The sequence below is a fragment of the Heteronotia binoei genome, chromosome 7, assembly GCF_032191835.1.
Source record: "Heteronotia binoei isolate CCM8104 ecotype False Entrance Well chromosome 7, APGP_CSIRO_Hbin_v1, whole genome shotgun sequence".
In the NCBI taxonomy this organism is placed as follows: domain Eukaryota; kingdom Metazoa; phylum Chordata; class Lepidosauria; order Squamata; family Gekkonidae; genus Heteronotia; species Heteronotia binoei.
Genome location: NC_083229.1, coordinates 29744553 through 29759139, shown reverse-complemented (window position 1 = coordinate 29759139; position 14587 = coordinate 29744553).

Below are 14587 nucleotides of genomic sequence, written 5' to 3'. Positions count from 1 at the left end.
AATGTTAGTGAAATACAGTATCATAAGGTTTCTTTAAAAAATAAAAAATACTATTGAATATGAGAGAGGGGTTTTGGACCTTCTTAGGTATCTTACCCTTTCCCTGCTACACCCTGTGACAGCATCCCTGTCCAGAAATCCTTGTTAAAGAGATTGAGAGTGCAAATGATGGGCTATATTATCTTTCTAAAACACTTGGCAGATGCAGGTGTTTGTCTCTTTGCTTTCGGCATGGTCAACAAAAAGCCTATTGATCCCCTGGGTAGAGGTCAAGGATGGAAATGACTTGGCAAGGGCCATTAAGTCAATCAGTGTGATTAAATACTCTGGAGAGTTTTTAAAGAGGCTTGAGATGGGAAACGGACAGCCACTTAAATATTCGACCTGTCAGGGTCATGATTACCAGTGGGAAGGGAGGAGGTGTGTGACGAGCTCTCTTGGTGGTTTTGCTGCTTCATGCAGAAAGACCTTACAAGTCGGGAATGGGCTGGGACAGCTCAGTTATGGGCTGAGTGCTTTTGATGACTTAGTAGGCAGATCCTCTCATCTCTACTCTTGTAGAGAAGAAATGCACCAATGTGGGTTTTGGAGACCTTGTATTTTTTTTCCTACAATTTTCCTTTGAAGAGCAGCATGAAAGCAAAGGAATGAGTTCCTTTCTGTCAGGAAATTCCCATGGGTGTGTTGGTGGAGCTTAAGTGTCATACCTTGCTCTAGAAGTTTGCAGCCCAAGAATAGTCTGATTGACCCAAAACTGCATAGCTTTGCCATTCCTTACCATCTCATTATCACCACTCCAGCATTTTCCACTTTACTGTGGTTGGTCCCACTTCTGCAAACCAGAAGTTGTTTCTTGGCTACCTTCCATAGTGTATCACTTCCTTAGGCCAGCTTGTTTCATGGCTACCTTCCATAGAGTACCTACCATTTCATGCACTTCTGGCCTGAAACTCTAAGGTTTCTTCAGAGACCTTGGCTGATTTCCCACTCTCACATTCCTCTTCTCAGTGGGGCTTCCTTCCCATTTCACACTATCTGCCCCTGAGCTGCAGCTAGTGTTGGCTTTTTCGCTTGGCAAACAGCAACTGGTTCTTAGAGGTTTCTGGTTGTCGTGCAAAAAAGCCAATGCTAGCTGCAGCCCTGGGATAGATAGTGTGAAATTGGAAGGAAGTGCTGCTGAGAAGAGGAACGTGAGAGCAGCGTAAGGTGAGTGGGAAATCGGTCCTTGTATCCATTAACATCAGTTTCTCACATCTTCAGGCCTCCTCCACCCATCTCTTATTCATCAGGCTGCTATCTGTGTGGCCTCCTCCTTGAAACACTTTGCTTTCCCTATATTTGGGCAGGGTCTATGGCTTAGTGGTAGAACATCTGCTTGACCCGCAGAAGGTACCACGTTTAATCCCTGGCATCTCCAGTTAGAAGGATAAAGTTACATGAAAGATGTCCACTAGAGATCTTGGATAGCTGCTGCCAGTCTGAGTAGCCACTACTGTTCTTGATGGACCAGTGGTCTGATTTAATAGAAAACAGCTTAATGCATTAGGTTTCTGTTCATCTTCTTTCCACAAAGCTTGTCTTGCCTTAGGGACTTAAAAGGATTAAATCCAACAAACATAGACAGTGTGCTTTTTCTCCATAGAAACTGAATTTCAAACAGTTGATTGCCACTACTAGGTAATTAGAAGGTTCATGAGTATTCCATACATTGTACCAGCAGTGTGAGAGGCCTCATTGCCAAAATTCAGTACAATAGAGATACAGCCAGGCCTTGAATTCATCAGTAGCTCACAGGAGTGCAGCTCCTGAACCTTTCTGACAAACACACCCCTCCTCCCCACCTACCTTGTCCATTGAATAGAAAGTGCAGCTGCATAACAATCCCTGGATTAGGAGAGAGGGCAGCTAGCCAGCCACCAGGAGCTTTGCCACACCCCCAGCAACCCTCATGAACCCCTGGAGAAGCCTGCACCACCCTTTCTCCACTTTTTATGTTTTTTTTTTTTTATATATGAATATATTTATTGTTTTAGTCATTTACATTGAGCTTATCCTTTTTCTCATACAGAGTATACATCTGAATCTCTATCTCCCTTTACAAGGTATTCTTGCTCGGTCCTTTTAATTTAAATGTTCTTATATCAGTCCATATTGAGGTCTTCTTGCTTCCAAGTAGTACCGTCGTTCTTTAGTCTTCTCCTTCTAAGCCTTATTAAGTCCATTTTCTCTTTCACCTTCATATTCTTGTCACTTCCGAGCTTTTCCTGCCCTGACGATAGGGATGAGAATGTTTTAGTACATAGGATTTGATTTCCTATCACATTCATCAATCTATTTTTCTTCCCTAATCCCTCCCTCCCTCCCTTGCGTGCTCAACTTTCTAGCCAGGGGCACAAATTAAGAAGCTTCCACCGAATGTCCCGCCGTTGACCTTCTAGTGACCACTTTAAATATGGATACCATTTCTCCTTTATCCTTTTTGTTTTTGACCCCCATTGTTCATCACGATTAAGCATGGCTATAATGTCCGACTGAACATATTCAAATAAATAATTATGCCAGTTTTGCTCCGTCCATTTGGTTTTATCCTTCCAGCCAAAGGCTATTACAGCCTTGCCAGCTAGCACCATTGCTTTGAATAGATCCAGCCCTTCTTTATTGATTCCGTATTTATTTAGTATGCTCCCGAACATTAAATCTAGATCTATCGTTGGTCTTATAGCAAAAAAATTATGGATATGCTCTATTACCTTTTCCCAAAAGGGTTTAACTTCTGAGCATTCCCACCACATGTGGGAATACCATCCTTTTTTCTTTCCACAGTGCCAACAGTTAGAATTCAAACCCTGGAACATATTGGCTAATGCTGCTGGTGTTCTGTACCATTTTGTGAGGAACTTTAGCTCCAGTTCTCTAAATTTATGCGTTTTGAGCTGATGTATACCTTTCTTGAGACTGTCAAATACATTATCTGCTAAGTTAGTTTCAGAGCTCCATTTTTTTTTAACTAAATTTTTTATCTCCTCCTTATCCGTCGTCATTTTCCTATATATCCTTCCTACTGTCCCTTTCTTTGTTTTTATCATCCCTTTTAACAACTCCTCCATTGGTTCTCCTTCAGTCACCAATCTGTCTTCTATTGTCTTCCTAATTCTGTTATATAATCCTGTTATTTTCAGCCAATATTTCCTACCTATTTCATCGTATAGCGTTTGCAATGGTTTGAGTGTCTGCCCAACTAACATATCTTGTAGCTTGTTATACCCTTTTTTACTGAGTAATCTCCACCATCCTTTATCGTCATTGTTTTCATCCAAGGCCTCTAATGGGGTTTGTTTAGATGTTCCCTTTAACCATTTTAATTGCCATTTTCTCCAAATCATTAGTGCTGTTTTCCTCGGTCCTGTTTCTAATATGTTAACTTTGATCTTGCGTCCAGTGAAAACCCCTAAATTCCCTATTCCATTATTTGCCTCATTCTCTACTCTTACCCACTTCCTCTCCCTTTCCTCTCCTATTTCCATTAATGCTTTTAATTGAAATGACTCATAATAACTCCTCAGATCTGGGGCCCCCCAACCCATGTTTGTATTATGCGCATATATGAAATGCCTTGAAACTCTACTTTTTTTGCTACCGAATATCCATTCTTTTATTTTTGCGTTCCAACTATCAAGTTTTTGTTTTTTAATTTCTAAAGGTATCGTTTGGAATAAGTACAGTAGTTTCGAAGTCCAAAACATTTTCGCTATATTAATCTTGGTTGTTATGTTTAACATCTTCTTGCCCCATCTCTTCATATCTTTTACTATCGTACTCCATATTCTGTTATAATTCTTTTCTACCAACTTTTTAACATTTTTGACTAAGTCTATTCCTAAATATCTGATTTTCTTGACCCCTAGTCCTATCCCCGTTCGTTCATGAATCTCTTTCCTTTCCTCTTTTTTTACATTAATGTACATTATTTCTGATTTTGCCATATTAATTTTTAGTCCTGAGTTTGATTCAAAGTCCTCTAATATAATCTGTATCTCCTTTACTGCTTCTTTTGGATTAACTATGACTATAATCAGATCGTCTGCAAACAAGTTCAACTTAATTTCTTCCTTGCCTAAATGACATCCTTCAATTCTCCCCGAATTTCTGAGACGTTGGGCTAACTGTTCCATTGCCATTATGAAGAAAAAGGGGGAGATCGGGCATCCCTGCCTAACTCCCCTCTGGATTGCGAATTGTGCCGTGTGTTCTCCATTAAGTCTAACTACAGCTGTACCTTCTCTATATATCTCCTTAAATACCCTTATTGTTGATTGACTTATCCCATATTTATCCATAACTGTCCACAAAAAATTATGTGACAATGTATCAAAGGCTTTATAGACATCTAACTTCAATAACGCCAATTTCCCGGACTTGTTATGGCTCAAAACATTTATTATGTTTCGGATTGGATGTGCAATGTTCCTACCTTCTACAAAACCATATTGATCTTCTTTTATAACTTTTTGTATAATATTTTTAAGCCTATTGGCCATTACTTTGGCAAAAATTTTATAATCCTGATTCAATAGGCTAATTGGTCTGTATGATCCTACTTCTTGAGGATCCTTTTGGGGTTTTAAAATCACTGTGATTTCTGCCTTTCTCCATGTGTCTGGAGCTATGCCCCCTTTAAGTATATTATTAAATACTTCTTGCAATTCTGGTACTAATATTTCTCTCATTTCCTTATAAAATTCTGCTGAAAATCCATCCAGTCCAGGAGATTTTCCTACCTTTAAACTATCTATCACTCTTTCAATCTCTTGTCTTGTTATATTGTCCTCTAATCCTCTCTGCTCTGTATCTGTCAACCTTACTCCTATCTCTTCTTCAAAATCTTTCACTCCTTTTTCTCCATATAAATCTTTATAAAAAGTCTCAAATGCTGCTTTTATTTCCTCTGAATTCTGTGTTAGCTTTTTATCCACTCTGATACTTGTCACACTTTGCCTTTGTTTCTTATTTTTTAGAAAATTTGCTAGTCTCTTAGCTGAGTTAAGAGTATTTCTCTGGTATTCATTTTTTACCATGACCTGTTTCCTCCATAATGCCATAGAGTCTAGATCATCTAGTTTTTTCTGTAAATCCCTAATTAACTTGTGTCTAATGGGGCAAAACTTCTGAGCTTGGTCTTTTTGCAGTTTACCTAATTCTTGAAGCCTGCCTTCTCTGTCTGCATACCATTTTTTCTTTATCTCCTTTTCTTTCATAATACATTGTCCTCTGATCACCGCCTTAGCTGCATCCCATAAGATATTTGTTCCCACTGTACCTCTATTCTCTTGAAAGAATAGCTTCGTTTGTTCCATAATATGTTTTTTATCCTTATCCTTAACCATAACCATATTATTGTATCTCCATATTCTTTTGGTTTGCTTATGTGTTGTTTTAAATTCTACACTTATCGGGGCATGATCCGATATCCATATTGGGTGGGTAATAACTTTTTTAATTTCCCAATTGCATGTTCTATTAATTAATACATAATCTAAACATGAAGTCGTTTTATATCTCCCTGAGAAGTATGTGGGTTCAGGTACCAATTTAAGAGCTTTATATACTTCAATAAAGTTCCATTGTCTCCAATTTATTATTTTATCCTTATTAACATCCTTATTAAAGTCCCCCGCTAATATCACCTCCCCTTCAATAAATTTACTAGCTTTTTTTAGAACTTTTAATAAAAAGGTTTTCTGTCCTGTATTTGGAGCATATATATTTATCAATGATGTTAACCTATTTTCAATCAAACACTTAACCATGACAAATCTCCCTTCAGCATCTCTTATCACCTCTATTGTTTTTATATCATACCTTTTATGGGTTAGGATTGCTACCCCCCTTGCTTTATTTGATCCCCGTGCCTCTGCCAAAATTTCCCAATTTGGGTCACTAATCAAGGGTCTTTTATCTCTTTTAGATTTATGAGTTTCCTGGAGCCAAACTATGTCTATATTTTGTTGTTTAAGGAATCTAGAGAGCTTGTATCTCTTTAAGTCTGATCCCAAGCCATTGACATTCAGTGTCAGCATCCTTAATGTTTTATCCATATTTAGATCGAAAACTACCATTCTTTTGTACCCCTGGCTGAATACCTAGTTTACTTTTGTACCCCTTCCCATTCCCAAATACCTCTTCCCTCCCCTTCCCCATCTCTCCCCCCCCTTTGTGTAGAGCCATAGACTGAGGATGATCACTCATCCCTTCTCTACACCTTGAGCAAGCGCACTCCCCCCCCTCCCGGGTTATGTTACTACTTATTTAACCATTTTGTTTTTATTTGGATACTTCCCTTAATATGTCTCAGTCTCGAGACAGTCTTATCCTTTTCTCCGATCGAGTGGATGCTCCTTCTTCTGGGTCCTGCTCCTGTGACTGGGGTTGGTGAGGTTCCTCCATAGGCATTGGTTCACTGCTCCTCTCATCTGCTCCCAATGTCTTTAATAGCTCCCGTGCCTCTTCAGGGTGCCGTGCACAAAGTCTTCTTCCCTCCTGGTAGATAACTAAAGACGCTGGATATGCCCAGCTAAATTTAATGCCGCTTTGATTAAGTTTCTGTGCATAGGGTTTCATTTGAGACCTTTGGTGTAATGTTTCTTTACAAAAGTCTTCTTTCACATAAACTTTTCTGCCTTTAAAAGTTAAGTCTTTAGCTTTTTTAAGTGTTTTGAGGACTCTTTGCTGCAGTTTCTCTCTTGCTAGTTTCATTATAACTGGGCGGGGCGCCAAGCCCTGCCTTCTTGTTTGAAGTCTGTGAGCACGTTCTACTTCTTCTAGTTGTATCTCCATGCCCTGGTCTAATAACAAATCCACCAGTGTTTGCTCTAAATCGCAAGACTTAACTTCTTCTGAAATGCCAAAGAAGATAACATTCTTCCTCCTGCTTCGGTCTGAAAGTTCTGTGGATTGTTTTTTCAAAAGGTCAATTTCCCCTTTATTTTGCAGTGAAAGAGCCTTTGCTTCTGTCGCAACGCCAGCGACTGCCTTAAGTTCTGTGCCTAAGCTCTGCATCTGTGTTGTTAAGTCAGCCAACGTTGCATGTACTTTAGCTTGAGATTCAAGCATTAAAGTCTGGAACTGTGCTAATTGCTCTGAGAGGCTTTTCACAGTGACCGCCATGTTATCTCAGCTTCCTCAACCTCCCCTCCTTTTCTTTGATATTATTGCTTATTTAAGCTTGCTTATCTTTAAGCCACTTATCTTTTCACTCTGCTCCTCCGTATGTTAGACGTCTCGCAGCCAGTTTCGATGACTCCCGCTTTTAATTACGTTGTTTTACAGCTTGTATCTTTGTTTTCTTAGGGAGAGTGGGGACGAGGCGTCCGAGTCTTAGCGCGTGCGCATTGCTCTCTCCACTTTTTATGTGATGTTGGGCAGGAGATGGCTTGCTGGCCTTTTACTGAGGGTGGGTGGCAGGAGAGCCCCAGGTGAGCAAGGTCTGCTTGGGTTGACTGGAACTCTAGTCAGCCCAATCAGGCCTCATTCACCTGGGACTCTCCTTTCTTGTGTCAGGTTGCTTTTGACTGATGGGGGAGGCATATGCTAATGAGTTATGCTAATGAATTCCATCACCTATTTTTCTACAAAACAACCCCTGAATACAGCCAATGTGGATCCAAGAGCAAACTAGGATCTGGAAGACCAATGAAGTGGTCTTAAGCAGGTCTATTCAGAAGAAAGACCAATTTCATTCAGTGATGCTTACTCTCAAGATGTGGTTCCTAATGTTTGACTTTGAGATGAGTCCCTACTTTGCCTTGAAGCAAACTGAATGACCTTAGATTCTCTGCCTCTCTTGCAGCCTAACCTACCATACAGGGATGAATGAAAGAAGGAAAATAGAACCATGTATGTGTCTCAAAGGTCCCTGGAGGAAGGGCAAGAGAACAATACACTCAGATAGATAGATAGGTGCGGTCTCATTTGGAGTACTGTGTGCAGTTCTGGCCGCTGTGTGACACAGAATGTTGGACTGGATGGGCCATTGGCCTGATCTAACATGGCTTCTCTTATGTTCTTATGATGGACAAATAGATAACACAGCAAACTGTTATTCCTTATGCATTGTCAGGAAGATGGACTTATGACAACTCTGCAAGTGTCTATGATTATCAGCAATGCTTAAGCTTTCCTTCTTCTTGCCCCCCTCCGTGATCTGCTCTTTTGCCATGCCTTCTGAATGTCAAGATGTGCTTCCAATCATGTTTAATGGCTGGAGATATATTGGCATCTACAAAATCAACACATAAACACCTAGCATATTTTGACTTCTGTCCCTTCTAGAGCATGCGGGTTTTTAAAGACAGCATAACTTATTTTCAGAACTTTCCTATCCATGAAACATCTCTATCCACTTAGAATTCCTAGACCTATCCATTCTATGTCCTGCAGACTCATGGTTCTCTCAAATATGGCTTCCAGCTTATGCAGGGCCATCACAGGCCTCAACATTACCTTTCAACAATCCTGTTTTAGTTTTATAGCGAAAACATCAATGCATACTTTACAGATTTCAGATGTTCATATACTAGCTAGAATAGGACTATGCATGGCAGGGAAGGAGGAATACTCTTGAATCCCAACAGCGAGTACAATGTTTTGTGTGATGGGTCTGAAGGCACATGGCAACTTGAGGACCTTCCCAGTTGTGGTGCTGAAATTTGGAACTCCTTCCCCTGGGAGATTAATCTGTCTTTCACAAGCATTGTATTCCATCAATGGGTGAAGACTTCTTTGTTTTGTTTTTTATTCCCTCATTAACTCTTATTAGCACTCCTGCCTGTTTTCATGTCTTTATGTGTTCACATTTTTTCCCCAAATACTTTATATATGTCTGTAATTTAAATGCTTTATAGAGTTTGAACTGTGTTAATGTTTTAATGTTCACCAACTTGGCAACACTGGATTGGATGGAAGGTTGGAATAGAAATATTTTAAAGATCTTATACAATAAATAAATACACATGGTCTCAAGTTTCATGTTAATGTTTTGGGGAGGGAGCAATTACATAAGTGACTCTTGTGCATGTCATGTTGTAGACATGGTAGAGGCTCATGTGCATTCATAATTTCTCACCATATATAGTGAGCATCCTCAACCGCAGCAAGGATGTGACATCACCAAGACGCACCTATCTGTGCATTTTTATAAAATGCATTTTTAGTTTTATTCTATCTCTCTTTGAGATTATCCAAAGGGAGGGGCCATGCCTCCATGGCAGAGCAGCTTGAAGAGCCACTGCCAGTCTGAGTAGAGAAAAAGAAGAATAAGAATTGCAGATTTATACCCCGCCCTTCTCTCTGAATCAGAGACTCAGAGCAGCTCACAATCTCCTTTATCATAAGTCGCAGATACCCTGTGAGGTGGGTGGGGCTGAGAGGGCTCTCACACCATCTGCCCTGTCAAGGACAACCTCTGTGATAGCTATAGCTAACCCAAGACCATTCCAGCAGCTGCAAATGGAGGAGTGGGGAATCAAACCCAGTTCTCCCAGATAAGAGTCCACACACTTAACCACTACACCAAACTGGCTCTTTATGTTTTTATGTGTTTGGTTTTTTTTTTTCAAATACTTTATATAAGTCTGTAATTTAAATGCTTTATAGAGTTTGAACTGTGTTCATGTTTTAATGTTCATCAACTTGGCAACACTGGATTGTCGGTAGAGAATACTGACCTTGATGGATTGATGGTCCAATTTAGCACAAGGCAGCTTCATGTGTATTCAATGTGTTCTTCAAAGCATGTTCATTTGAAATCAGTGAAAATTAGAATCCTAGAGTTGGAAGGGACCTCCAAGGTCAAACTTTTCAAAATTCATCCAAGTAAACTTGTTCAGGATTGGGGTATAAATTTGCCTTCTGGTATTTGTCGTCAACCTGGAAGATTGTTGATATGGGATTTTTGTTGTGTTGAATCACGAGCTGCTGCTTCTTGTCCAGAGAGCTGCTGAATCCATTTACTTTTGGCACAAAGCAGACAACCTTTTCTGATTGATTCCCTATTAATATTTTCCATTAACATAATTACCCATGTCTTTGTCACCTTCATACCGGAAGATTATGATGAACGCTGTGTTGTGCCACCTCTGAAAAGTTACTTGGAGATATTAAAAAAACTATTAAAGATGTGCTCTGTGCTCTCAAGCACAGTTGCCCAAACTGATTTTCACAAATTGGCAACTGGTAGATGCACTTGCTGGATCTGACACTCTGGGACTGGGTCAGCTTGGGCACGGGCCAGTTGAAGCTCTCTTGGAATTGGTTCAAGGCTTATCTAAAAAGGCACAGAAGGGCCATATCTCAGTAGTAATCCATATGATTTGCACAATGGAAGTCTCATGCCCTGGCACCTTTAGTTAAAAGGATGCTAGGTTGATGAGATGGGAAGAGTCACTGCCTAATTAATGCCTTGGCAAGCTGTTGCCAGCAGCTTGGAAATGAGTGTATTGGGCAGGTATACTCACTGGATCTAGGACTGGCAGTGGACACCTACAAAATGAATGCCCAGTGGCCAACTCATGTTTGTTGCTGTGCAAAGACAGGAGGGCCTGGCATAACTTGGTCTATGAGGTCGCAAAGAGTCAGACTCGACTGTGTGACTGAACAACAACAAATGTGTATAACAGCCCATTTCTTGGCTTGTTGTCCAAGAAATTTGACTGAAATTGAGTGTCAATTAGGAAGGTCCATAGACCTTTGGAAGTGGCTCATGTTTGATTCAATTTTGTTCATCAAAATTGTTGGATTCTTCCATAGTGCTATGTCATGTGCAATGTTCCTTCTAAGCTGTAGAGTCTTGTGAGCAAAAATTCTATTTTGTGAGCTACTGGTATTAAAGTTGTGAGCTATTGCATAAATTATTGTGCTCTGGGGTCATCTTTCCTGAGCTAAGACAAAAATGCGCGAGCTGGAGGCTAAAAATCTGTGAGCTAGTTCACGCTAACTCTGCTTAGAGGGAACACTGGTCATGTGTTTGGGGTTGCTAGTAAATTTGGTAGGAGTAGTTTGGGCTAGCCTGGGCCATCTAGGTCAGGGTGTTCCCTATATTACCGGCTGTTAACATTATCCTTTGGAAAGCAGGAACACATAGGGAAGGAAGCAATGACTTTCTCCCTTCTGGCCTTTCCTTTCCCTAGACTCTAGCATTATTATGCTTTTCATAGTTTTCTGTTGTACCACTATGCATTTTTTTTATGACTTTAGCCTTTGCAGGGCAGGGTTTTTGTTGCTTTGTTGCACCCCAAATGTTACACATTACAGGGTCATTCTATCATAGGAGGATATGGAGTTTTGGGAAGACATTGCCTGCTTCTGAGCATTTGCAGAATGACATTCTCAATTTTGTAGAACTTCCTTTCTGATCCAACCCCTCTTTGAATTTCTCAAATTGAATTGACTTGAAACAGACTTCAAATTCCAGAAAATAGTAAAATAAATGGGTTTCAGGGAGAAACTGGTGGAAATGGGGAATTAAGATAATTTCTCTTAACGCTGCTAGGGTCTTAGTGCAAATGTCTGTGTCTGATTGCATGACTTTTAAACAAAAACAGCAAAGTTTTTGCACCAGTTTTATTCATTTCAACATATTTCTTGGAGAAAATTAAATGTTTCACAAAAATAAGATGGCTGGGCATGAAAAAGAGTGTTTGTCTTGCCACTGCTTGTAGACTGCCAGCGGCGGGGGGGGGGAGCTCATTACCACCCTAGGTAGCTGATTCTACTGCTGAACAACTCTTGGGTACGTTGAGTACATTCAGTACGTTGAGTCCATGTTAAAGTGACCTGATTCTTCCAAATATCTTTGTTCCGGATATTATCGATCAGATTGCCATACTGCAATTGGAATCACTCCGTGGTGAAACCATCTTCTGCCCGCCACATGATGGCACCATGCAGTTTTTTTTTTGTTTCCCTCACTATTATGCGCATATGTGCATGTGCATAGGTCAGAAAACATGTGGTTATTCGCATATCACTAAGTAGTAAAAAAAAATGGAGACCGTAAACTGGATGTCTGAGGCTCCTTTTGCTCTGGGACAGCCTTCAGACATCCAGAAGTTGGTTAATATCGCAACAGAACTATCCAGATAGAGAAAACTATGAGGTTAAACCAGACAACTAAAAAAACACCACAAAGGAGCAGGTAACAAGATAATCTGGTTTGGAGAAGAATTGCAAGGGGAGGGGGGACAACAGTGCCTGACTACCGAGAGGCAGATGTTGCTGTCTGATCAGCCACTTTTAATCCGGTAGGAAGCAGCAGCAACAACTGATCAAACTGTGCGTCTGAACAGGCCCTCAGTGAACTTTCCCACATAATATCCAGCCAGTACCTTTCTATCCATAATTTAAACTCAGTATTGCAAGTCCTATCTCTGTTGCTGACAGGAACAGCTCCCTGCCCTCCTCTAAGTGACAGCATTTAAAATACTTAAAGAAAGCAATCATGACCCCCTTCTCCAGACTGAGCATTCCCAAAACCCTCAGCTTTTCCTTGTAGGGCTTGATCTCTGAGCCCCTGATCATCCTCAAACTTAAAAAAAAATATTTTCTTGTATCCTACTGTTCTGCTCAGGAAAATCTAAATCTTTCCTCTATCCTAAGGAGACATCATCTGGTGAAATGATTCCTCTGCTGCAGGAAGTGCCATTTTCATTAGAGCAGGGCTTCTTAGCTACTAGAGAGGCTTCAAACTTTGTTGACCAGAGTGGAAGGATACAGCCGATCTGAGGAAACTGAAACTAAAACCGTTCAGCTGCAGACATCTGAGCACCATGAGAACAATAATCAGAACTGATCAGTTTGGGTCCTAAATGTTGGAAGAAATCTTATTTAGATTAATTAACACGCAAATTAATAAACTAAACCTTCTGAGATTAACAGAATGTACTCAGCTCATTTTTTTTGATTACTTACTCTTTCAGTGCATACCCCTAATGGCCAACTGAGTTTACTCATTGACATCTAATATCACTATTGAAGCCCGAAGGGGAAAGAGAGGAAGCCAAGAATAGAAATCATGCAAGCAGAAACAAAAGCCAGGTTAACGTTCAGAAAGTTATGATCTTCCCTAAATGGGCTATGGGAGTGTTGAAAGAAGTGGATTAGAAATCTCAATGACCTTTAATTGCTCCCTCCATATTTGTTCATTTAAAATAATTCTTTACCACCTTTCTCTGAAATAGGGAGCTCAAAAAAAAAAGAAAAGAAAAGAAAACAGTACAGATGGATACAGAGCAGTCTTGCAGGCCTTGCGGAAATGAGCAAGGTTCCGCAAGGCCCTCACCTCCTCTGGCAGTCGTTTCCACCAGTGGGGGGCTGCAACTGAGAAGGCCCTCTCTCTGGTGGTCTTTAGTTTGGGCTCCTTTGGCCCAGGGATTACTAATAGATTTTGCGATCCAGATTGAAGTACTCTATGGGGAACGTGGGGAGAGACGGTCCCTAAGGTAGGCAGGTCCTAGGCCATATAGGGCTTTAAAGGTAATAACCAGCACCTTGTAGCGAATCTGGTACACTAGGCAGGGGTTGTTTTGTAGAAAAATAGGTGGTGGAGCTCATCCAGGGATTGTTATACAGCTGCACCTACTATTCAATGGACAAGGAGATGGAACTCTCAGAAGGAGGAGGTGGAACTCTCAGAAAGGTTCAGGAGCTGCACTCCTGTGAGCTCCCACTGAATCCAAGGCCTGACTCCAGGTATTTTTCTCCCACACCTTTCCTCCTCCTGCTGGTAGGTGGTGTATTCCAGGGTCACTGCCCCTCTTTCATAACGGTTATAGTCTTTCTCAATTTTTGAAACTTTCTCCAGCATACGTAGATAATCTTCATACATGTTATCTCTTTTTTTAAAATCTCAGTGGTCTACAGCATTGTAACAAAATCATGAAGATCTTATTTGTTCTGACATACCTATTGCATAAAAATTTTAATGACAGCAATCTACCTAAAGGTAAGGGGGGGCATCGTCGTGGTATAGCCCAATCCCATCAGATCTCAGAAGCTAAGAAGGGTCAGTACTTGGATGGGAGACCACCAAGGAAGACTCTTCAGAGGAATGCAATATCAAGACACCTCTGCTTCTCACTTGCTCTGAAATCTTGCTGGCTTTGCCATAAGTCAGTTGTTCGTGACTTGATGGAACATGTATGCCTAGCAACAGCCACTGCCTAACAACTTCCCTAGTGGCCCAGCAGTCAGGAGAGAAGAGCAACTCAACCAATGAGAAGTAAGTACAGTTGAATGGTCATTGACATGCCAATGGCTGATGTGGTATGCTCATGGGCCAATGGGAGAGCCGGAAAGTGCCAGCATGCAGGCTTTTATTATTTGTGATTATTGGTCCATGTAGCCCACTCCTAAGTACTATGACTGGCCTTGATTCTCTAAGGATAGGGCAAAAGTGTTCCCTAGTATGGCATCTTGATATCTCATTTTTGGAGGGCATGTTAAAGACTAAACCATGTACATTCAGGTAAGAGACCAAATCAGGGATCTACATTTAATGCCCGTATTCCACCATGGATATATGACCCCTTCCAAT